This window comes from Piliocolobus tephrosceles, chromosome 8 (assembly GCF_002776525.5).
Source record: "Piliocolobus tephrosceles isolate RC106 chromosome 8, ASM277652v3, whole genome shotgun sequence".
NCBI lineage: Eukaryota > Metazoa > Chordata > Mammalia > Primates > Cercopithecidae > Piliocolobus > Piliocolobus tephrosceles.
In genome coordinates, this window is record NC_045441.1 from 19,922,158 (window position 1) to 19,944,764 (window position 22,607).

General features: G+C 46.6%; 1 protein-coding gene across 1 annotated transcript in view; it reads right to left on the reverse strand.

Moving 5' to 3' along the window:
* CALN1 (calneuron 1) overlaps positions 1-21,847 on the reverse strand; it is a 668,523-nt gene extending 646,676 nt beyond the window's left edge. Inside the window, exon 1 of the mRNA XM_026446609.1 lies at positions 21,738-21,847. The gene's annotated coding sequence lies outside the window, so the exon portion shown is untranslated. The remainder of the gene's footprint in view (positions 1-21,737) is intronic.
* Positions 21,848-22,607: the final 760 nt, after the last annotated feature.

The window sequence follows — 22,607 nt, forward strand, 5'->3', positions numbered from 1 at the left end:
ATAATTACAACCAAACTCCTCCTCACCCCAGGGTGCCCTTGGAGGGAGCCAAAGACATAAGGAGCCACAGCTGAGGAAGCAGAATGCCTCAGGGTGAAGGTGAGCTGCTGCCTCTGATTGGGGGGTATCTCTGATGGGGTATGCTGGCACCCAGGCTTAGGCCAAGAAACCAGGAGGGATTTCTGCCATTGTCTTCGGGAAAGTGAAGAATGCATTGTCCAGACTTGAGTCCACTTACCCCAGGGACTGTGTGGATAAGCCTCACCTGGCTGAAGGACCAGAAGAAGGTGAGGGGCCCCGGCCCAGCCTAGCCCAAGGCAGCTGGCCCATCTAATGCCTGCAAGTGCTCTACTGATATGGTTTGGCTGTGTGTCTCCATCCAAATCTCATCTTGAATTGTAATCCCTAGGTGTTGAGGGAGAGACCTGGTAGGAGGTGATTGGATGATGGGGGCAATTTCTCCCATGCTGCTCTCATGATCAAGAGAGTTCTCACAAGATCTGATGGTTTTATAAGTATTTAGAAGTTCCTCCTTTGTTCACTCTTCTCCTTCCTGCTGCCATGTGAAGAAGGACATGTTTGCTTCCTCTTCCTCCATGATTGTAAGTTTCCTGAGGCCTCCTCAGTAAGTTTCCTGAGGCCTCCTCAGCTATATGGAACTGTGAGTCAATTCAACCTCTTTCCTTTATAAATTACACAGTTTCGGGCATTATCTTTAAACCAGTGTGAAAATGAACTAATACATCTACTGTAGCTGAAAAACTGTGAGCCTGAATATCCCAGGCCAGGCACCACGAAATTGATGGACAGGGCCAGGCAGGGCTGTTCTGCTGTAACCACTGGGCTATATTTATCCCCCTGAGTAGTAGTCTCTTAGGAAGCACTTCTATCAACCTCACTTGAGTCTTTGGTTCTGGGGACAGTGACCAGCTATGGCTTGTATTGACTACTCATGTTTTCTGTTTATATAGACTCAACAGTGCATGGAGATGCTCATTGCCCATGGTGGTCCTGCCCGTGTGGTGGCATTCTTACCCAAGCCCCTGTCTTCCCCCTCCCACAGGAGCTCCCCATTGGCCTTCCTGCCTATTCTCTGCAGAATCAGAGCAATCTTTATTTTTAAAGTGATGAGGTCTCACTCTGTCACCCAGGCTAGAGTGCAGTGGTATGATCATGGCTCACTGAGCTTCAACTTCCTGGGCTCAAGTGATCCTCCCACCTCAGCCTCCCAAGTAGCTGAGATGGTAGGCATACATCACCATGCCTGGATAATTTTTAAAAATTATTTGTAGAGATGGGGCCTTGCCAGGCTGGTCTCAAACTCCCGGCCTCAAGCCATCCTCCCACCTTGGCCTTCCAAAGTGCTGGGATTACAGGTGTGAGCCACCTCACCCAGCCACTACCCTGTCCTTTGAGAACCAAAAGAAGAAACCAAATTTTCCTTAGCTCAACTAGGGCCATTTCCTCACTCCCTTCATCAGCAAGGAGCTGGTTATTGGGCTGTCCAGGCCTCTCAAGCAGCACAGAAATTAGATGAGGGCATTTTCCTGCTGCTCCACTCTGTGCAGAGTTGGATGATGTTTACTCTTTGCAGAGAGAGATACTCTGTAGGCACCTTAGGATGGAGGGGACCTGGTTCCAATGTCCTTTTGTTTTTTTCTTTAGAAACAGGGTCTTGCTCTGTAATCCAGGGTGGCATAATCATTGCTCCTGAGTAGCTGGGACTACAGGTGCATGCCACCAAGCATGACACTTTTTTTTTTTTTGTAGAGACAGGGCCTTGAACTTCTGGCCTCAAGCAATCCTCCCACCTTGGCCTCCCAAAGTGCTGGGTTTACAGACAGAAGTCACAGTGCTGGGCTGCAGAGTGATCTTTTGAATGAGCAAAACAGATCACATCACTGTCTTGCTTAAAGTCCTCTCAGTGATAGATCATTCTATGTAGAATAAAATCTCAATGACTGTCGCATGGTCCAGCTGCTGCCTGCATCTCTGCCTTCCTTCTCTCTTGTCCCCACTGCCTAACCCCTGCCTCTCCAGCAGCCTAGGTCCTTCTTGCCTGAACATTTTTACATCTGATATTCCCTCTGGGGTGCTCCTGCCCCACCACACAAATGTGGCTTTCCCATGGCATCCCAGCTTCAGCTCAATGTCCCTTCTGCACTCATTTGAAGTGACCCTCCACAGACACACTCCAGACACTCCCTGCCATGCTGTTTTCCATCATAGCATTGATCACTATGGGGAATGATCATATTTGTTCACTTACTTCCAAGTTTTAGAGTTCTTCTCATAATCACATAGTAGCTCATATTTGACCAGCTCTCCTACAAATAATAACCATAAATTTTGGACAATATACAAAAGACAATGCTCAAGAGGCACTGGGAAGTGGCCCAAAGCAGGAAGAAACTGAAAGAGGGATGAGAAAGGCACAGTTTGATTTTTTGGATTTAATTTGATTTGATTTTAGACACAGTCTTGCTCTGTGGTCCAGGCTGGAGCGCAGTGGCCTGAACTCAGCTCACTGCAGCCTCGACCTCCTGGGCTCAAGTGATCCTCCTGTCTCAGCCTCCCAAGCAGCTAGAACTACAGACACATGCCACCACATCCAGCTAATTTTTGTATTTTTTGTAGAGATAGGGTATCACCATGTTACCCAGGCTGGTCTAAAACTCCAGGATTCAAGTAATCCACCCACACTGGCTTCCCAAAGTGCTGAGATTACAGGTGTGAGCCACCATGCCCGGCCCAAATTTTCAGTTTTTATTGCTTTCACCTGCAGACAGTCCCCAGTCAGCACTGCTGCTGGCATGAGGCCAGAAACCTGAAGTCTTACTATCAAAAAATCAGAAGGGACTTTTCAGGATGACACCAGCAGCTAGAAAGCTAGAAGGATGGCCAGGCATGGTGACTCATGCCTGTAATACCAACACTTTGAGAGGCCAAGGCAGGCAGATTGCTTGAGTCCAGGAGTTCAAGACCAGCCTGGCCAACATGGCGAAACCCCATCTGTTTAAAAAAAAAAAAAATGCTAGAGGGACCTATCAGAAAAGAAAGAATCACAGAAGGGGAACCCAAATTCTGAGAGTGGCTCTATCAAACCTCTGGTTGATCCCGTAACTACACATACACACAAGACAGACTCCAAGAGGTCCAACTCAGCCTAAGAGAAGCAAATAGACATTCAGCTACTGTCCAGCCAGGCTAACTTCCTATTAAAACAAAAACTGACAAATAAATCAATATTCTTCAGATGTGCCCAACAGAACCCAGAGACTACTCAACAGATCATTCACAAAGTCCAGGGTAGAATGCAAAATTACTGGACATACCCATAAACTAGAAAATAGAATCCATCTTCAAGAGGAAAGTCAATCAATGGACACCAACCTCAAGTGGATTTGGATATTGACATTAGCTCGAGGTCCTAAAAGAAAATATTTGCTAAGTTTTCATGATTTGTGTTTCACCCCTAGACTATGAGTCCCGTCAGAGCAGGAACCTTATTGGTTTTGTTCCTTGCAATATCTCCAGCACCTAGAATAGCAAATGGCTTGTAGAAAATATCCCCCCAAAATGAATGTGGTGTAATGCGGGATTTTCCCCTCATTTTCTACCTTTTGGATTTGAGACCCCTCCTAGACTAACGGAACGCTGACAGAGAACAAAATCATCACCATTCTCTTTTCAACGGAGGTCATTCATGGTTTTATGGTCATGAATTACTAGTAGCTGTTGTAGACAAGTGGCTTTGATCTGAGATTAGTGCCGAAAAGAAAGTATGTAGAATAGCTATTCTGAAACTCAATGTCATCATTAAAAAAAAAAAAAAAAAAAAAAACCTTTCACATTCTTCATGATTTAACTCCCTTAGAATATTTCTGTATATTACATAAATATATAATTATTATATGAAATTATGTGTGTGTGTGTGTGTGTATATATATATATATATGAGATGGAGTCTCCCTCTGTCACCCAGGCTGGAGTGCAATGGCACGATCTTGGCTCACGTCAACCTCTGCCCCACTGGGTTCAAGTGATTCTCCTGCCTCTGCCTCCTGAGTAGCTAGGATTACAGGCACCTGCCACCACACCCAGCTAATTCTTTGTCCTTTTAGTAGAGACGGGTTTTCACCTTGTTGGCCAGGCTGGTCTCAAACCCCTGATCTTGAGATGACAGGTGTGAGCCACCGCCTGGCCTGTAATTACATATTTTAACAAATATATGTAATTATTACAGATTTATATATAATCATATATTTATAGTTAATGTATATTTATACATAATCATATATTTATAGATTATATATTTACATATAATTATAAATTTATAGATAGTATATATTTATCTATAATAATTATACATTTGTATCTATAATTATACATATTTTTAACAGATATAATAATTTTATATATATATAAATTCTAAGACCTAGGTATTTAATTTGTGGTCAATTTATAACAGAATACACCAGGAAATTATGATGTTTAAGGTTAAACATAAAATTTTACAGGGAGGTTGATTACTGAGGTGGCTGTTTAGGTCACCTGCTTTAAGTGTTTTCTGGATGAACGTTTTTCTGCCATGGTCAAAGTTTGGGATGTTGTTACACCCTTTGCCTGGACTTCACATGGGACCCTAAATATTCCCCTCAAGGGGCTTCTCAGCCTGCTCACACACAGGTGAATGTCAATATTTAGCCACCTGTAGGGCGCATGCACTGACCAATCAAAATGGAGGTGAGCCAAGGACCAACCAATCAGAAGCAACACAGGCTCTAATGAACCGGTCTGGCTGTAAATGCGCTCTGCACAGTGTCTTGTTCCGGAAGGTGTCCTGGTCACCTGTTCCCTGTTCCTAAGAGGATTTCAGTGCCACCTCCGGCTCTACCAACTGTTAAAGCATATGGGGTTGCACTCAACCAGCAGCCCAGGGCAACTGCCCTCCAAGTTTTTGTCAAGGAGAATTATCTCAAAATTCCTCGCCCAGTGCTCACAGTGTTGGGAAAATAACTACCCATGGGGTGAAGCCAGGCTATTTTTTTTTTTTTTTTTTTTTTGAGATGGAATCTCGGCTCATTGCAACTTCCGCCTCCCGGATTCAAGCGATTCTCCCACCTCAGTCTCTCGAGTAGCTGGGATTACAGGCCTGTGCCACCATACCCGGCTAATTTTTGTATTTTCAGTAAAGATGGGGCTTCACCATTCTGGCCAGGCTGGTCTCGAACTCCTGACCTCAAATGATCCACCCGCCTCAGCCTCCCAAAGTGCTGGGATTACAGGCATAAGCCACTGAGCCAGGCAACAATCTATTTTTCTTAAACACTAATAAAGCTATTATTAGTAGTGGGGGGCCCTTTTCTTCAGGTAAAATATTATGAGGAACTCCAATATGAAAATTACAAAAAACTGAGGGTTTGGGGGAAACAGAACCCTCCCGATCTCTGCACCCCCATCCTTTGCCATTCCCCCAGCACACACGCACACGTGTATACCCACATGCGCACAGGCACACACAACTTACCACTGCAACAGCCTCTGTCGCCACTCTGTGGAATCACTTGCCATAGAGAATGATTTGGAGGGAAGGCAGCCTACCAAAGGTAATCTAAGCTCTAAATCAGATTAAGTCAGGTTCAGTGGCTCATGCCCATAACCCCAGCACTTTGGGAGGCCAAGACTGGAAGATCGTTCGAGGCCAGGAGTTCGAGACCAGCCTGGGTAGCATAGTGAGAGAGACCTCATCTCTACAGAATATTTAAAAATTAACGAGTGTGGTCGTGCATGCCTGTAGTCCCAGCTACTTAGTAGGCTGAAGTCAGAGGATCTTTGGAGTCCAGGAGTTCAAGGCTGCAGGGAGCCATGATCATCCTATTACACTACTCCAGCCGGGGCATCTCCAAAAAAAAAGCAAAACAAAAAACTAAGTCAGACTATCAGAGAATGTTTTGGGACAGCTCTACCTCCCTAACCATCTCCCAGTCTTGAGGAATATTACAAGAGGAGGCAGCCGGTCCTATTAAACTCCTTGTTATAATGAACTGTGAGACCATTCAGGACGCTATTATTACATTATACCATGTCTTCCCTTTGAGGATTGATATGGTTTGACTGTGGCCCCACCCAAATCTCATCTTAAATTGTAGCTCCCATAATCCTCATGCATCATGGGAGGGACCCAGTGGGAGGTAACTGAATCATGGGGGTGGGTTTTCCTGTGCTGTTCTGGTGATAATAAGTGAGTCTCATGAGACCTGCTGGTTTTATAAAGGGCAGTTCCCCTGCCTACACTCTCTTGCCTGCCACTATGTAAGACGTGCCTTTGTTCCTCCTTCGTCTTCCACCATGGTTGTGAAGCCTTCCCAGCCAAGTGGAACCGTGAGTCCATTAAACCTCTTTTTATAAAGTATCCAGCCTTGGGTACGTCTTTATTAGCAGCATGAGAACAGACTAATACAAGGACCCATGGGCAATATTTCTCTCTGCCTCCAGGAACAGAAATAGCCGTGCCTCTCCTGAGCAGCTGGCTTGCTTTCATCACACAGATGCTGGGTCTGTAACAAGGGACTGTTTCCCTCTCTGTGGTGGCTGAAAGAAAGCTCAGGGCCACCCCAGACTTTTGCCTCCAGTAAATGCACAGGATCTGATGTCATAAATTTTGTGTCCTAACCTCATTCCTGGCTCCATCCTTGCCTTCCGGCCCGCTTTTCCCTTTCTCTTGTTTTCGTTGCCTATTTGTATTTTCATTTAATTATGTCCTGTAATTGGATACTCATCTTTGCAAATCGCCTTGCATACTTTCTGGAACAAGGTGGAGAGTATATAAATGGATCCTAAATGTTGGGTTTCTGCAGTGCGCCAGGGCTCTCTGAAGTTGACTACTTTATGACATGCTTCAGCAAGCACCAGCTCTCACATCAGCAATTTCACTGTCTTTTAAAACCAGGAAATCACTCTGCCTGCGCAAGGAGACGGTGCTGGTAAACTAACTAGATTTCGCTGCATTACATATTCATGTAATGGCGTTATCTTCTAGATACCACATCAAGGGGAGGCGGGAAAAGAAGAAGGCCATGGCTCTGTTTAAATCCAAACATTTGTTACTCTTTCTACACACCCCATGGACTATCTTTAGGCTCAAGGGCAAAAAAAAGGGAAGATTCAGAGTGTTGGACAATCTCATTGGAGCTCAGGTGTCTTAAATTTCTGCTGGTGGCTCAAGCCTGTAATCCCAGCACTTTGGGAGGCCGAGACGGGCGGATCACGAGGTCAGGAGATCGAGACTATCCTGGCTAACACGGTGAAACCCCGTCTCTACTAAAAAAAATACAAAAAACTAGCTGGGCGAGGTGGCGGGCGCCTGTAGTCCCAGCTACTCGGGAGGCTGAGGCAGGAGAATGGCGTAAACCCGGGAGGCGGAGCTTGCAGTGAGCTGAGATCCGGCCACTGCACTCCAGCCTGGGCGACAGAGCGAGACTCCGTCTCAAAAAAAAATTTCTGCTGGTATAATTCCATTTTCCTCTGAATCAGTGACTACAAGGGGGAAAGGAACCTGTCCCTTGCAGCAGTCTTTGAGCTATTGATCGCCCTCCAGCAGACCCCTGACCAGGTAGCAGCCTAAAGTATCCCAGGACAGAAAAATAGATTAACTGCTCTCCAAACGAGAGAACACATCCACAAGACAGCAGGAATTCAACCAAGTGGTCTCCTCTGAACTCTTAGTACACATCAGCTGTGCTATATAAACAGGAACAAAAAAGAAACTGGTTAGAAGAAAACCTCTCCCACAGGGGACTAAAAAACCCAAGACTTCTCCCATACTGGCCCTGAGTTTTTCAGTTCACCATGGATCCCACAGATTATGCCAAGGCTGGGAGCCCCCCAGGATCAGGAAGCAATGCCCTGCTACCCCATCCTGGGTGCTTGAGGCTCCCAGAAAACCCCAAGAGAAACACCCAAGCACAGTGGCAGAGACTCCAGAAAACTCTCAGCTTTCTGCTTCCCTACTTCTTCTCAAGCAGAAGCGTCTCAGGCTTCAGGTGAATTTACAATGTAGCTGGGTCTCAGGATAGCAAGGAGGACCCAGGGCTAGTAAACCAATGCAGATGCTGCTATCAACTCAAATGTAGGTCTTATGGGCTCTGATTCAAAATGTACATTGGAGGCGGGCCACAGTGGATCACGCCTGCAATTCCAGAGCTTTGGGAGGCCAGGGTCGCTTGAGGCCAGGAGTTCCAGACCAGCCTGGGCAACATAACAAGGCCCCATTTCTGCAAATAATAATAATAATTAGCCAGGCGTGGTGGTGGCACACACCTGTAGTCTCAGCTACTCGGGAAGCTGAGGCAGGATCACTTAAGCCCAGGAGTTCAAAGCTGCAGTGAGCTATGATCATGCCACTGCCCTCCAGCCTGGGTGAAAAAGTGAGATCCTGTTCCTGAAAGAAAAAAAAAAAAAAAAAACTGCATATTGGATTTACACAAATCACTTTCTGCTTTCTAGTCCAGTCTCTTCCAAGGAAGAGTGCTTAAAGTTAACAAATAGGAAAATAACATTTCAATTTTTTTAGGATACAAATAATTGACAGGCCAGGTGCAGTGGCTCATCCCTGTAATTCCAGCACTTTGGGAGGCCGAGGCGAGTGGATCACCTGAGATCAGGAGTTTGAGACCAGCCTGATCAATGTGGTGAAATCCCGTCTCTACTAAAATACAAAAAAAAAAAAAAAATAGCTGGGCCTGCTGGCAGGCGCCTATAACCCCAGCTACTCGGGAGGCTGAGGCAAGAGAATCACTTGAACCCAGGAGGCAGAGGTTGCAGTGAGCCGAGATCATGCCAGTGCACTCCAGTCTGGCGACAGTGCAAGACTCCATCTAAATAATAATAATAATAATAATAATAATTTACAAAGAGTGGTAGAATTAGTTACTGGAAAGATCTTTGCAGGAGGAGAGGCAGCAAGGTGAGCTCTCTTAGCTATAAGACCATGGAGGGCTCCCTTCATCCTAAGGGCTAAGGACTAAAAGATCTCTCTCTGTCTTTGAAAATGAGTAAACGTCATCCTCCAACTCCCCACAGGGCAGAACGGCAGGAAAAACTTCCTTGCTGCATTTCTGCACTTCATAGGAGGCCTGGACAGTCAGTAACCAGTTACTTGCTGATGAAGCAATCTAGAAATGGCCCTAGTTGAGCTAATGAAAATTTGGCTGCTTCTTTGGATTTTCAAAAGGCAGGGTAGGGGTCATACATGGTGGCTCACACCTATAATCCCAGCACTTTGGGAGGCCCAGGTGGAAGGATTACTTGAGGCTAGGGGTGTGAGACCAGCCTGAGCAACATAGCAAGACCATGTATCTACAAGAAAAAAGGTGTAAAAGAAAAAATTAGCTGGATTTGGTGGCATGTGCCTGTAGTCCTAGCTATTCAGAAGGCTGAGGTGGGAGGATCACTTGAGCCTAGGAATTTGAGGCTGCAGTGAGCCGTGATTGCAGCATTGCACTTCAGCCTGGGCAACAGAGCCAGATCCAGTCTCTAAGGAAAAAGAAAAGAAAAGAAAAGAAAAGAAAAAGACAAAAGAAAAAAGAGAAGTAGGAAACAGGCCAGCAGAGAGAGCACACAAGAATGTGGTGGAAGCTTGTCTACAACAGCTTTCCTGGGCTCGAACATTCCGCCTGAAGACTAGAGGGGGTGAGTAACTGAGCCTTCTAAGTGTAAACACTGGAGAAACACAAGGCCCCATTCATCCACGCCTCCCTCGGCCTGCCAGGGCCTCCCGGAAGTGGACAGATGGGTTTCCTTCCCCTGGGACCACTATTGCAGCCCTGGAGAGCCTCAGGCAGCACAGGAGAGAGGCAGCGGCCAACACGGAGAGGCCAGTAGCGCTCCGTGAATTTGTGAATGTGCTTTCCCATTTAGGGCTCTCTGGAGAATTCCAGGAACCAACCCTCAGCCTCTGTTTGACAGAGCCACTTTTCATCTTCCCTGGCTTCGGCACAAGCGAATGCACATAGGCGAAAATCAGTTAATAACTATGCGCATTTTCTAATAAATTTTAACAATTTAAGAGTGCAGTACAGCTTTATTATAGTTTTTATTTCACTACCACTAATTCAGCTCATAATAACCTGCCAGAGACACAGAATTCACTTGACATACACTCTGAGTGCCAAGATAATGGAATAAGCTCAAGAGAAACCTTGAGTCTCACCCAACTGGGCGCTCCCTATTCCCTTGGGGAGTGACAAAGGGGTGCTGGCCTCAGAGAGGCTGCAAGGGAAATGTGAGCTATGAGATGCCCCCCAGCCTGGGTCTGAATGGCCAGCTTCCCTGTGATTCGCTTTCCATGGAAGGCAGAAAGATGTAAAAGCACAGACTGTGCTGTATTTAATGACAGCCAGGTTCCTGGGATTAGTCGCAGGGCTCAGCCTGCTACACTGCTGACTGATATGGTTTGACTGTGTCCCCACCCAAGTCTCATCTTGAATTGTAGCTCCCATAATCCCCACGTGTCGTGGGAGGGACCCCATGGAAGGTAGTTGAATCATGGAGGTGGTTTCCCCTATACTGTTCTCATGATAGTGACTAACTCTCACGAGGTCAGATGGTTTTTATAAGGGGGAATTTCCCTGCACAAATTCTCTCTTGTCTGCCGCCATGTAAGATGTGCCTTGTGCCTTTCAGCTTCCATGATTGTGAGGCCTCTCCAGCCATGTGGAACTGTGAGTCCGTTAAACGTCTTTTTCTTTATAAATTACCCAGTCTCGGGTATGTCTTTACCAGCAACGTGAGAACAGACTAATACAACTGCATTCCTTAAGCCTCTTGGTGACTAGGAGGTGAAATGGTGTTGATCTTCTTGGGCCTGGCAGCTGGCCAACCACACCTCATTCAGGCCTGACCCAAGGGAAATGAGATCAGGTCAGAGAAGATGCTTGCTTCTAGGAACCCCTGTCTAGTTTTTCTCACTCCCTCCCTGCCTGCTCTGCGCACACCCCCTCTTAAATAATGTTCTGCAAGTGTGGGTCCAAACAAGCAGCCTCAGCGTCACCTGGGAAAGCTGTTGATGCTGCAAATTCTCACCTTCTTCGCGGCCCTACTGAATCAGAAATTCAGAAGGGGAGAGGCCCAAAAAAAATCTGTCTTGACAAAACCTCTAGATGAGCCTGGGCGACATGCGAGGCCTCATCTCTTCAGAAAACAAAAAATTAGCCAAGCACGGTGGCACACGCCTGTAGTCCCAGCTGCTTGGGAGGCTAAGCAGGGAGGCTGGAGCTGCTTGAGCCAAGGAGGTCAAGTCTGCAGTGAGCTGTGACTGCATCACTGCACTCCAGCCTGGTGATCGGATGAGACCTTGTCTCAAAAAAAAAAAAAAACTCTCTAGATGATGATTTTGGTGCTTGCTGAAATTTTAGAAACACTCAAGTTTTAGAGATTAGGAGGGAGAGATTTGAAAATGCCTGGAAATAGGGAGTTCTGGAAATACAGTCAAGTAGTCTGGCAATCTGGGGTTTAGCTCTGCTGTTCTCTCTACCTTGCCAGGAAATCATGGGCCTCAGTTTTTTCATTTGGAAAATAAGAACACAGGCTGGACATTCACGAAGGCCCCTGGCAGTCCTGACATTCTGGGACTGATGGCTGAAATAAAGTTGACAGATTACAGAGAGTGTCCCTTTCACTAGAGAGAAGCCTGAGTGGGTCAATCCTAGGAGATCCTAAGGGGTTCGGTTGCTAAGGGCTGTTTTAGCTTCAAAACAAAGGAGAACAATGGCAAGGAGAAGGGTCTGTCACCAGGAAAAGTTAAAGAAGGTGAGAAACCCAGTTGTGGGGAGTGTGTGTGTGTGCGTGTGTGTGTGTGTGTGTCTACAGCATGCAAATTTATCTAGATTTTTGCTTGCTTTAACTATCTTTTATCTCCATTTTATCTTTTGCCTTTTCTTTTTTTCTTTCTCTCTTTCTTTCTTTCCTTTTTTCTTTCCTTCCGCCCTCCCTCCCTCTCTCTTTCCTTCCTCCTTCCTACCCTTCCTTCCTTTCTTTCCTTCCTTCTTTCCTTCTTTCTTTCCTTCCTCCCTCCCTCTCTTCCATTCTCCCTTCCTTCTTTCCTTCTTTTCTTCCTTCCTTCTTTCCTTCCTCTTTTCCTCCCTGCCTCCCTTCCTTCCTCCTCTCTCCCTCCCTCCGTTCCTGCCTTTTTTCCTTCCATCCTTCCTTCTTTCCCCCTTCCTTTCCCTTCTCTTTCTTTCTTTTTGAGATAGAGTCTCACTCTGTTGTCCAGGTTGGAGTGCAGTGGTGCAATCATGGCTCATGGCAGCCTTGATGCCTAAGCTCCAATGATACTCCCACCTCAGCCTCCCAAGCATCTGGTTCTATAGGCGTGCAACCACCACAGCCAGCTAATTTGTTTTTCTTTTTATTTTTTGTAGAGATGAGGTCTCGCTATGGTGCCAGGCTGTTCTAAACTCTTGACCTCAAGCAATCCTCCTACCTCGGCCTCCTGAGTAGCTGGTTCTCCAGGCATGCACCACTATCCCTGGCTAATTATTTTTATTTTTGTTTTTTGTAGAGATGGAGTCTCACTATGTTGCCCAGGCTGGCCTTGAACTCATAGGCTCAAGCCATCCTCCCACCTCAGCCTCCCAGAGTGTTGAGATTACAGAAGTGAACCACGGCGCCCAGCCTTGCCTGTATTTCTTGACTACCTATTTCTCCAAAAACACGATTAAGTCTCTCTCATTCTATCGAGAAATAAACAAAATCCTTCCTTAGGTTTTGCAAGGTCTTCTACCTGCCATCTTTTCTCTCCTTCCCATGAGAATAGACCATCTTAAAATAGTAGCCACCACGTAGAGACATCACAGCAAATTTCTTATTACTTCCTTGACCTCCTCCCTCAATCTGGCTTCTACCTCCATCGCTCCAGGAACCTGGCTGGCTGCCTCCTACTTTCTAACTCCGAGGGACACTTCCGGGCCTTATGTTGCTTCATCTCACTGGCATTTAACACTCCATCCTCTCCAGATTCTACCTTCCGACTGCCCCTGGTTGGGCTTCAAGCGATGCCAAATAGCTGCCACTCTCCACCTTAGTTTATAAGTTTATATTTTATGTTTCATTACACACACATAAATTTGCATGCTATCCAAAGTATGTTATGGAAACAGACAAGGTACAGGCCTCCCAACTTTTCAGCATTCCTTAAATGGAAACTCAGAAGAAAATACAGTTGACCCTCGAACGCTGTGGGGGTTAGGGGTGCTGCTCCCCTTACCCCATGCCGTTGAAAATCTGCATACAACTCTTTCTTTTTTTCTGGAGACAGCGTATCACTCTGCTGCCAAGCCTGGAGTGCAGTGGCGCCATCATAGCTCACTGCAGCCTCCTGGGCTCAAGTGATCCTCCTTCCTTAGCCTCCCAAGTAGCTGTAACTACAGGCACTTACCATCATAACTAGTTAATTTTTAAAATTATTTCTAGAAATAATTTAAATTATTTTACAAGCCCAGGCTGGTATCAAACCCCTGAGCTCATACAGTCCTCCTACCTCAGCCTCCCAAAGTCTTGAGATTACAGGTGTGAGCCACTATGCCCAGTCACGTATGACTTTTGAATCTCCAAAAACTTGACTGCTAATAGCCTACTGTTGACCGGAAGGCTTACTGATAACGTAAACAGTTGATTAACACATATGTTGTGTGTTAGATATAATATATTCAGTATTCTTACAATAAAGCTAGAAAAGAGGAAATGTTATTAAAATATCATGAAGAAGAAAAATATATTGACTATTCATTAAATGGAAGTGGATCATCATAAAGGTCTTTATCCTTGTCGTTTATTTTATTTATTTATTTATTTATTTTTTGAGATGGAGTCTCGCTTTTTCGCCCAGGCTAGAGTGCAATGGCGCAATCTCGGCTCACTGCAACCTCCGCCTCCCGGGTTCAAGCAATTCTCTGCCTCAGCCTCCTGAGTAGCTGGGATTACAGGCGCCCAACACCATGCCTGGCTAATTTTTTTGTATTTGTAGTAGAGACGGGGTTTCACCATCTTGGCCAGGCTGGTCTTGAACTCTTGACCTCATGATCTACCCGCCTTGGCCTCCCAAAGTGCTGGGATTACATGTGTGAGCCACCGCGCCGGGCCTCTGCTTGTCTTTTTCACACTGAGGAGGCTTAGGAGGAGGAAGAAAAAGAGGGGTTGGTCTTGCTGTCTCAGGGGTGGTAGAGGCAGAAGGAGATCTGTATATAATTGGCCTCTTACAGTTCACACCCAAACTGTTCAAGGATCAACTGTATGATTTAGAATTAAATGCCAGAAAGCTTTGGTTTTCCTTAAGGAACCATATCATCTCATGGACAACAAAACTCAGAATGCAATTCCCAAAATAGTTTAAAACAGACAAATGGTTAATGTCAGTCCCTGGAGAGAACACCAACTGGAAATGATCACTGGGGTGGCGCTGGGGTGCAGACCATGTCCTGTTTCTGGGTCTGGGTCCTGGTTAGGTAGCACCCAGAATACCCAAAACCCAAATATGTATTGACCCATACAATTATGATCTGAGAGCATTGGTAAATTTTTTTAAGAAATTCCCATTTTCAGGCTGGGCACGGTGGCTCAAGCCTGTAATCCCAGCACTTGGGAGGCCAAGGCGGACGGATCACAAGGTCAGGAGTTCGAGACCAGCCTGGCCAATATGGTGAAACCCCGTCTCTACTAAAAATATAAAAATTAGCCAGGAGTGGTGGCGGACGCCTGTAGTCCCAACTACTCGGGAGGCTGAGACAGGAGAATTGCTTGAACCCGGGAGGCGGAGGTTGTAGTGAGCCGAGATCGGGCCACTGCACTCCAGCCTGGGAGATAGCAAGACTCCGTCTCAAAAAAAAAAAAAAAAAAATCCCATTTTCTGTTTTCTGACCAGAAAGTTCTGATCAGATTAGCAGCTCAATTATATTCTCATACACTTTTATGACCAGTCAGGCGCAGGGACTCATGCCTGTAATCTCAGTACTTTGGGAGGCCAAAGTAGGGGGATCACTCGAGGCCAGGAGTTTAAGACCAGCCTGGACAACACAGTGAGACTTTGTCTCTCAAAATTAAAATAAAGTAGAATCTGGCCAGGCACAGTGGCTCAAGCCTGTAATCTCAGCACTTTGGAAGGCTGAGGCAGGTGGATCACTTGAGGCCAGGAGTTCAAGATCAGCCTGGTCAATATGAGGAAACCCCTTCTCTACTAAAAATACAAAACTCAGCTGGGTGTGGTGGCTTATGCCTGTAATCCCAGCTACTCCAGAGGCTGAAACAGGAGAATCGCTTGAACCCGGGAGGCAGAGGTTGCAGTGCGCCAAGGTCGCACCACTGCACTCCAGCCTCAGCAACAGAGCGAGACTCTGTCTCAAAAACAAACAATAATAATAATAAAATAGAATCTTATGACCTTTATTTCTGCATTCTGTTTTTTGTCCTGATCTTGCTCCTCTGTTCTAAATCGTATTTTAGAACATAAATGCAAATTTTTTTGGTACAAAATTTTTTATGTTTAGTTTATGATCATATATTTTATATTTTACTATATATGCGTGTCAAAAATGCTATCCAAAATGCTTTATGGAAGTAGACAAGGTGTAAATAAATATTCTTTCAAGTAGAGTAAAATCTGTCTTTTGTTTCCATATTCTTTACTCCTGGTATGCAGCAGTTGTTTGATTAATGCTTAAAGAAATAAAAGTTTGGCCGGGCGTGGTGGCTCAAGCCTGTAATCCCAGCACTTTGGGAGGCCGAGACGGGCGGATCACGAGGTCAGGAGATCGAGACCATCCTGGCTAACACGGTGAAACTCCGTCTCTACTAAAAAATACAAAAAACTAGCCGGGCGAGGTGGCGGGCTCCTGTAGTCCCAGCTACTCGGGAGACTGAGGCAGGAGAATGGCGTGAACCCGGGAGGCAGATCTTGCAGTGAGCCGAGATCTGGCCACTGCACTCCAGCCTGGGCGACAGAGCGAGACTCCGTCTCAAAAAAAAAAAAAAAAAGAAAGAAAGAAAGAAAAGTTTATCTGTGAAGAAAAAGAGAACAAGAGAGCAAAAGCTAAAGGAGTCGGTAGGAGCTAAGGGAAGGTTTTTTCTAAGATGAGAAAGATCTGAGCAGACCTACAGAGAGGTGGGAAGAAGCCAGGAGAAAGGAACAAGTTAAAAATTGGGAGAATGAGGGCCAGGCATGGTGACTCATGCCTGTAATCCCAGCACTTTGAGTAGCTGAGACAGGAGGATCACCTGAGGGCAGGAGTTCGAGACCAGCCTGGCCAACAGGGTGAAACCCCATCTCTACTACAAATATAAAAATTAGTCGGGCATGGCAGCATACGCCTGTAATCCCAGCTACTTGGGAGGTTGAAGCAGGAGAATATCTTGAACCCAGGAGGTGGAGTTTTCAGTGGGCCAAGATTGCACCATTGCACTTCAGCCTGAGCAACAGAGCGAAACTCCATCTGAGAAAAACAAACAAAAAAAAATTTGGGAGAACGAGCTATGAGTCTTGGTCCCAGGAGAGACGAGGATGTAGAATGTACAAACGAGGAGAATCATCTTGAACGAGAAAGAAGGAAGATACCTCCTTCTCAATCTCCGGGTTTGGTTTCTGGTCATCTTTTTAACCTGTAAATAGCCGTGATGCCTCAGAACTCAGTTCTTCGTCTCTTCCATCTCCTGATGATCTCATCTGAGATGGCTTTAAATACCATCTGTACTCTGATTCCCAAGGCTGTCTCCAGCCCAAATCTCTCCCGTGAACCCAGGACTGCCCACTCAACATCTCCACCGGGAGCCTCAACAGACGTCTCCAATTTAACATGAGAAACACCCGACTCCTGCTCTCCTCCCAAACCTGCTCCACCCACAGCTGTCCCCGTCTCAGGCCAAGGAAGCTTGAGTCATCCTCGACTCATCTCACACAACTCTCCAACCCATCAACACATCCCATTGCCTCCATCCTGAAAAAAAAACAAGAAGTTCAGAATCCTCGCATTTGGCAGACCTCCACTGGTACCCCACTGGCCAGCCACCATCACCTCTTGCCTGGATTACATGTTCACCTCCTGGATGATCTTCCTGCTCCCGCCTTGCCCACCCACAATCTTTCCTCAACACAGCAGTGAGGAGGATCATTTAAAAATGTTTCTCCTCTGCTCAGAGCCCAGCGCTGGCTCCCGCCTCACTCAAAGCAAAAGCCAAAGCTCTTACAACGCCTCCGAGAGTTTTCATTCTGCTGCCACCTTTATTTATTTAGGATTGCATTTTATTTAGGATTGCACTTTATGTAGGGCTGCAATTAATTACGATTGCACTTTATGTAGGGTTGCACTTATTTAGAATTATACTTTATTTAGGGTTGCACTTATTTAGGATTGCATTTTATTTAGGGTTGCACTTATTTAGGATTAAACTTTATTAATGATTGCACTTACTTAGGATTCAGCATTATTAAGGGTTGCACACACACACACATGCCTGTCTCGGGACCTCATCCTCCTCCTCAGTTGTATTTCTCTCCAAAGCATGTGTCACCGTCTGATGTGCTCTGTACAATTTACCTTTCGTGACTTATTTATGTATTTATTTATTTATTTATTTATTTATTTATTTTGTCGTATTCACTGCCTGCAAGTTCCGCAAGAGCAGGGGATTTCGTGTGCTGTGTTCACCGCCACATCCCCGGTGCGTAGGACACAGCTTGGCAAAGGATCGATGCTCAGTGCATATTTGTTCAATTCAATTTCCCCAAGTAATTCCGTTGCTTAAAATCCTTCAGTGACTCCATCTCCTTCAAAATGAAGTCCCCGCCTTTCACGCACCCAGGGTCCTTTAGGATCTAACCCCTGTCTCCTCTCCAGCTTCTTCTTTTATCGCATTGCCTCCCATAATGGTTAGACAGATTTGCTGCCACTCCCTCGACTGTTTCTTTCACCTCTGTTCTTTGCGTGTGTAATTTCTTCAGCCTAGGATGATACTTCATAGCCACCTCTGTCGGGACTCAGTTTGGGGATCATCTACTCGGAAGAAGCTTTCCCAAGGACAAGATCATCATCCTCCCATGATCCACTGGACTCGTGCCTCTTATAGCCTATGACACACACTATTTACCCCCCATCCCTTTACTTGAGAATAGGGGACAGCCAATCTCATGTGGGTTCCTCCAACCCCTAGCTAGAGAGACCCTCTGCGAATGTTAGGTGGTGGTGGTGGTATTTACTATGATGATGATGATGATCTCTGATCAATTTTTTTTGTTTGTTTTGAGACAGAGTTTCTCTCTTGTTGCCCAGGCTGGAGTGCAGTGGTGCGATCTCGGCTCACTGCAGCCTCCGGGAGGTGGAGGCTGCAGTGAGCAGAGAGCATGCCATTGCACTCCAGCCTGGGTGACAGAGTGAGACTCCATCTCAAAAACTAAATAATTAAATTTTTAAAAAATTGTTAAATCAATGGCTCTCCCTGGTAGGTACTAAGTGTCTCCACACAAATCAACTTACTCTTTTTTAATGGATTGATATATTGATAGATTCATTCTACACCCCAGAGTAGCAGTTGAAGCTCCTCTTTCCATTCACAGCAGTTCTCCCCTTTCAGAGTCTCTTCTCTTCTCCAAAGCATGAAAAAGAGGAAGTAGCACATGAAGAGGGAAGGCTGCTAGCAATCAGAATGGCTCCCGGGGCACTCCTGGAGTCCGCAGGCACCCAGTACAGGTTCCAGTGCAGGAGACAATATTTTTTTTAGTATGGTTCAAGTTTCCCCACAAATGGATCTATCTTAATCCAAATTTATTACAGTTACAAAGCTCTTTGATCTAACTGGCTCAGCTGTATTTCTTAAGTAAACTGAGTGAGAATTGGTTTTGCTTAGTCATTAAAAACCACCTATGTTGAAGGTTACCTGTCCACAGACTGGCAGGTATTCATTCAATAAACTTTTATGTCGCTTCCGCGCCATGCCAGTCCCTGTGCTAGCTTTTGGGAGGGATAGAGTGACAAGGAGGAGGCCATCCCTGCCCTCAGAAAAGGCACAGTCCAGCAATCACAGGGGTCACTGTAACTATTTAAACAGTCCAATGCTTTGTGTTAATGTTGATTTAATTCACGGCAGATGCAATTGAAAGAAGAGATACTCCTTTGTACCAGCTACTTACACAGACTTTAGCTAAATGACTCCATTTAATCCTGACAATGCTACCATGTTACAGACAGAGAAACTGACGCGCAGTGAGATTAACCAGCAGCCCAGGCTACCTGCTCTTGTGTGGTGAAGCTGAGACTCCAATGAAGGTCTGTCGGTCCCGAAAGGCCATGCCTTTCCCACCACCCTGTAAGCTAAGAGCCCCCCACGGCCATTAAAGAAATGTCAACAGACCACAGAACTACACAAAGTTGCCAGATCTAAGCAAACTCCCCTGGGACCTGTTTACAGCTTCTTGAAAGCCAGCAGCCATCAGTGAATTAAACACACACACACACACCCCCCATTAAGTTGAAAAGAAAATTTGACACAAAGGAATAGTCTACTTAATTAGTTATTGTTAATAGGCCCCAGCCGGTACAAAAACACAGTTAGTGACATCTATTTCAAGCCTCTTTTGGCTTCCCTTAGAAAGTAAAAGAAGGGTGTTGACCTTTGGGCCCCCAGGCAACAGAGGAAGAGGTGCCTATAGCTGTGTGGATGAACCTTCTCCACTGAATGGTCTGTGACCTCAAGGAACTCACCCAGCTAACCATGGCCTCAGTCCACTTCTATCCTCAGCTCCAGGAGAGAACCTGACCCTCACAGACCAGCTGACAGAACGACTTTTAAAAAGGACCTCGGCTGGGCGCGGTGGTTCACGCCTGTAATCCCAGCACTTTGGGAGGCTGAGGTGGGTGGATCACAAGGTCAGGAGATCGAGACCATCCTGGCTAACACGGTGAAACCCCATCTCTACTAAAAATACAAAAAAATTAGCCAGGCGAGGTGGCGGGCGCCTGTAGTCCCAACTACTGGGGAGGCTGAGGCAGGAGAATGGCGTGAACCCGGGAGGTGGAGCTTGCAGTGAGTTGAGATTACGCCACTGTACTCCAGCCTGGGCGACAGAGAGACTCCATCTCAAAAAAAAAAAAAAAAAGGACCTCACAACACCTCCAACGCCACCCTCCCCGAAGCCTCCTCCCTTTAACCGGTGCGACCAAGGCCTCCATGCTGAGTTTCTGTTTGCAGGAAACATCTCTCCCAGGGTTACTTCTTCAGAATCTTTAAATCAACCACACAGATCCACCAATGGGCAAGGGGATGAGAATTCTTTCCATCAAGAGCTTCACTCATAAGCTCTGAATGGTCTCTCCTAAATCAGAGAGTTTCTGCCACAGCGGAGAGTTTGATGATTCTGATCTTACAAAATGCATTGCACCTCCAGGGTCTGGGAAGCAGACGGGCTGACTTCCGGGACATTGACCCAGAGAAAGTGCCCATCTTTGGCTGGGGGATTGCAAAGGGATTTAGCTGCAAACGCGGTAACTACCGTTCATGGAAACGGTTCAGGACTCTGCAGGCAATCACTTTGGGGGAAAATCCCTACTCACGTGAGCTGTGTTTTGGCTCAGATCCCTCTCAAGACTTGAACGGGGATGTTAACCATTCAGCATGTTTTAAAGCCCCTGGAAAATTCAGTAAAAGCACTTTGCCTCCCAAGCTCCTCTCCCAGGTGGGGAATTGGAAGTCCTTAGAAGCGCTGCTCCCAAGTCACACGAACCCATGCCCCTGGGACCCCCAGAGACGACTGTCACTCAGGCCAATGAAAATGCCTCCCTCTGCCCAAGTCTGACTTTCAGGGATGTTTGTGAAGTCGTGTCAAGCTGATGGAAAGGAAATCTTTCCTTTGGGTATGACTCGGGAAGAGCATTTCACCCAGAAGGCACCCCGTGAGGGTCAAAAACAAATCAATGAAAGATTTGCAGATAGATGTTCTCTGAGCCCATGTACGATTTACACAATGCAACGTACAAAGAAGATAAATCTACTCCTTCTCTCTGCCAGGCTAGAGCAGATTCCTGAATCAAAACAACTCTTTGCCACAGAACCTGAGACTCGGCTAGAAGTGAGTTTCCTCAAAAGGCACAAGGGACAGGGTTAGGAATTCCTGAAATCACACAGCAAGCATTTGAAAGGAGACTAAAGAGGAGGGGAGAATGAGGGCAGGGGCGGGGAGGGGGGACAGGTGTCAGCAAGACGTTCCTCCGGGACGATTTACAGGGAGAAAGTTGTATGGAATGAGTTTTCCAATAACATAGGAGCGCAGCCACACAGCCATGTTCCAACCGAGTGGCAGGGCATGGATTTGATAGGCAAGTCAAGTCAGGGTTATGCCCTTTTCATTATCTCCAAGGGGAAGGGACCCGGCCAGGAGGAAATGGTTTTGCATGAGCCAGAGCTGAAAGAAGCGTGTCTCCTCACTCCTCCAAACCACTTTGACAGCTGGGTGAAGCCAGGGCCAAAACAAACACACCAGGAGCCACCGCCACCTCCAGATCTCCCTACCCCTCCCCTTCCTCCGAAACCCATCAAAACTTGATTCTGTCTCAACTAAACACAAGCTGGGAAATTGGAGAGGAGGATGAGGGGAAGAGGAAAAGCAGAAAGGGGAAAGCAGGCAGCATCCATGCAGTCAGTTATATCATTGATTTAGAGCTACACAAGCTTCAGAGTGTCATCGGCAAGGGTCATACCTCCTGCTGATCTCGGGGGAAATTCTCCAAGATCCATGGCTGGGAGTTAAGGAGAATCTCTAAGCCATCAGGAAGGAGCAGGGCACTGCAGCTCCTCAGAATGATGGACCGGGGCGAGCTTTAATTAACAGGGTCTGATGCCTCTTCTTTTTTGGTAACTGAGCAGATTTAAAGGGCTAGAGTCCCAATTTGAAGGGTGCCAGTGCTGCTGCTGTGGCTGCTGCCGTGTCTGCTCTGGCTGCTGCTCCGGCTGCTGGGAAAGCTTCCTGCAGCCCTCTCACTCCAGCAAGAAAACGGGGCTGAGAAGGTAGAAAAGTGCAGCCAGAACCACCAGAGTCTCTCGGGCTGCATGGTTTGAATCGGAACCACAGGTCCGTGGACCCAGGCACTGCCTACCCTAGAAAGAACCAAGGTCCTGCTTGCTGTCTTCCAGACCGAGGGAAAGAGCTGGGCTCCGTGGAGGCAGGGGGCATCAGTGACACCCTCTTCAGACAAGGGGCTGCACGGGACACTGCCTGGGGAAAGCTGGAAACCTGGTCTGTACTGTGTGCTTCCCTCCTGAGAGCACTGCCACTTATGTAAGCTGCATGCACACACGCCTGCCCATTATACATACATACCCACCCATGCATGCACACACCCCTGCCCATGTACACACACACCTGTCATGCACACACACATGCCTGCCTATTATACATACATACCTGCCCGTGCATGCACACACCCCTGCCCATGCACAAACATGCCTGCCCATACATGTACACATACCTGCTCATGTACACACACATGCCTGCCCATACCACACACACACGCCTGCCCATGTACACACATACACACACGCTTGCCCATGTACACACACACACGCTGCCT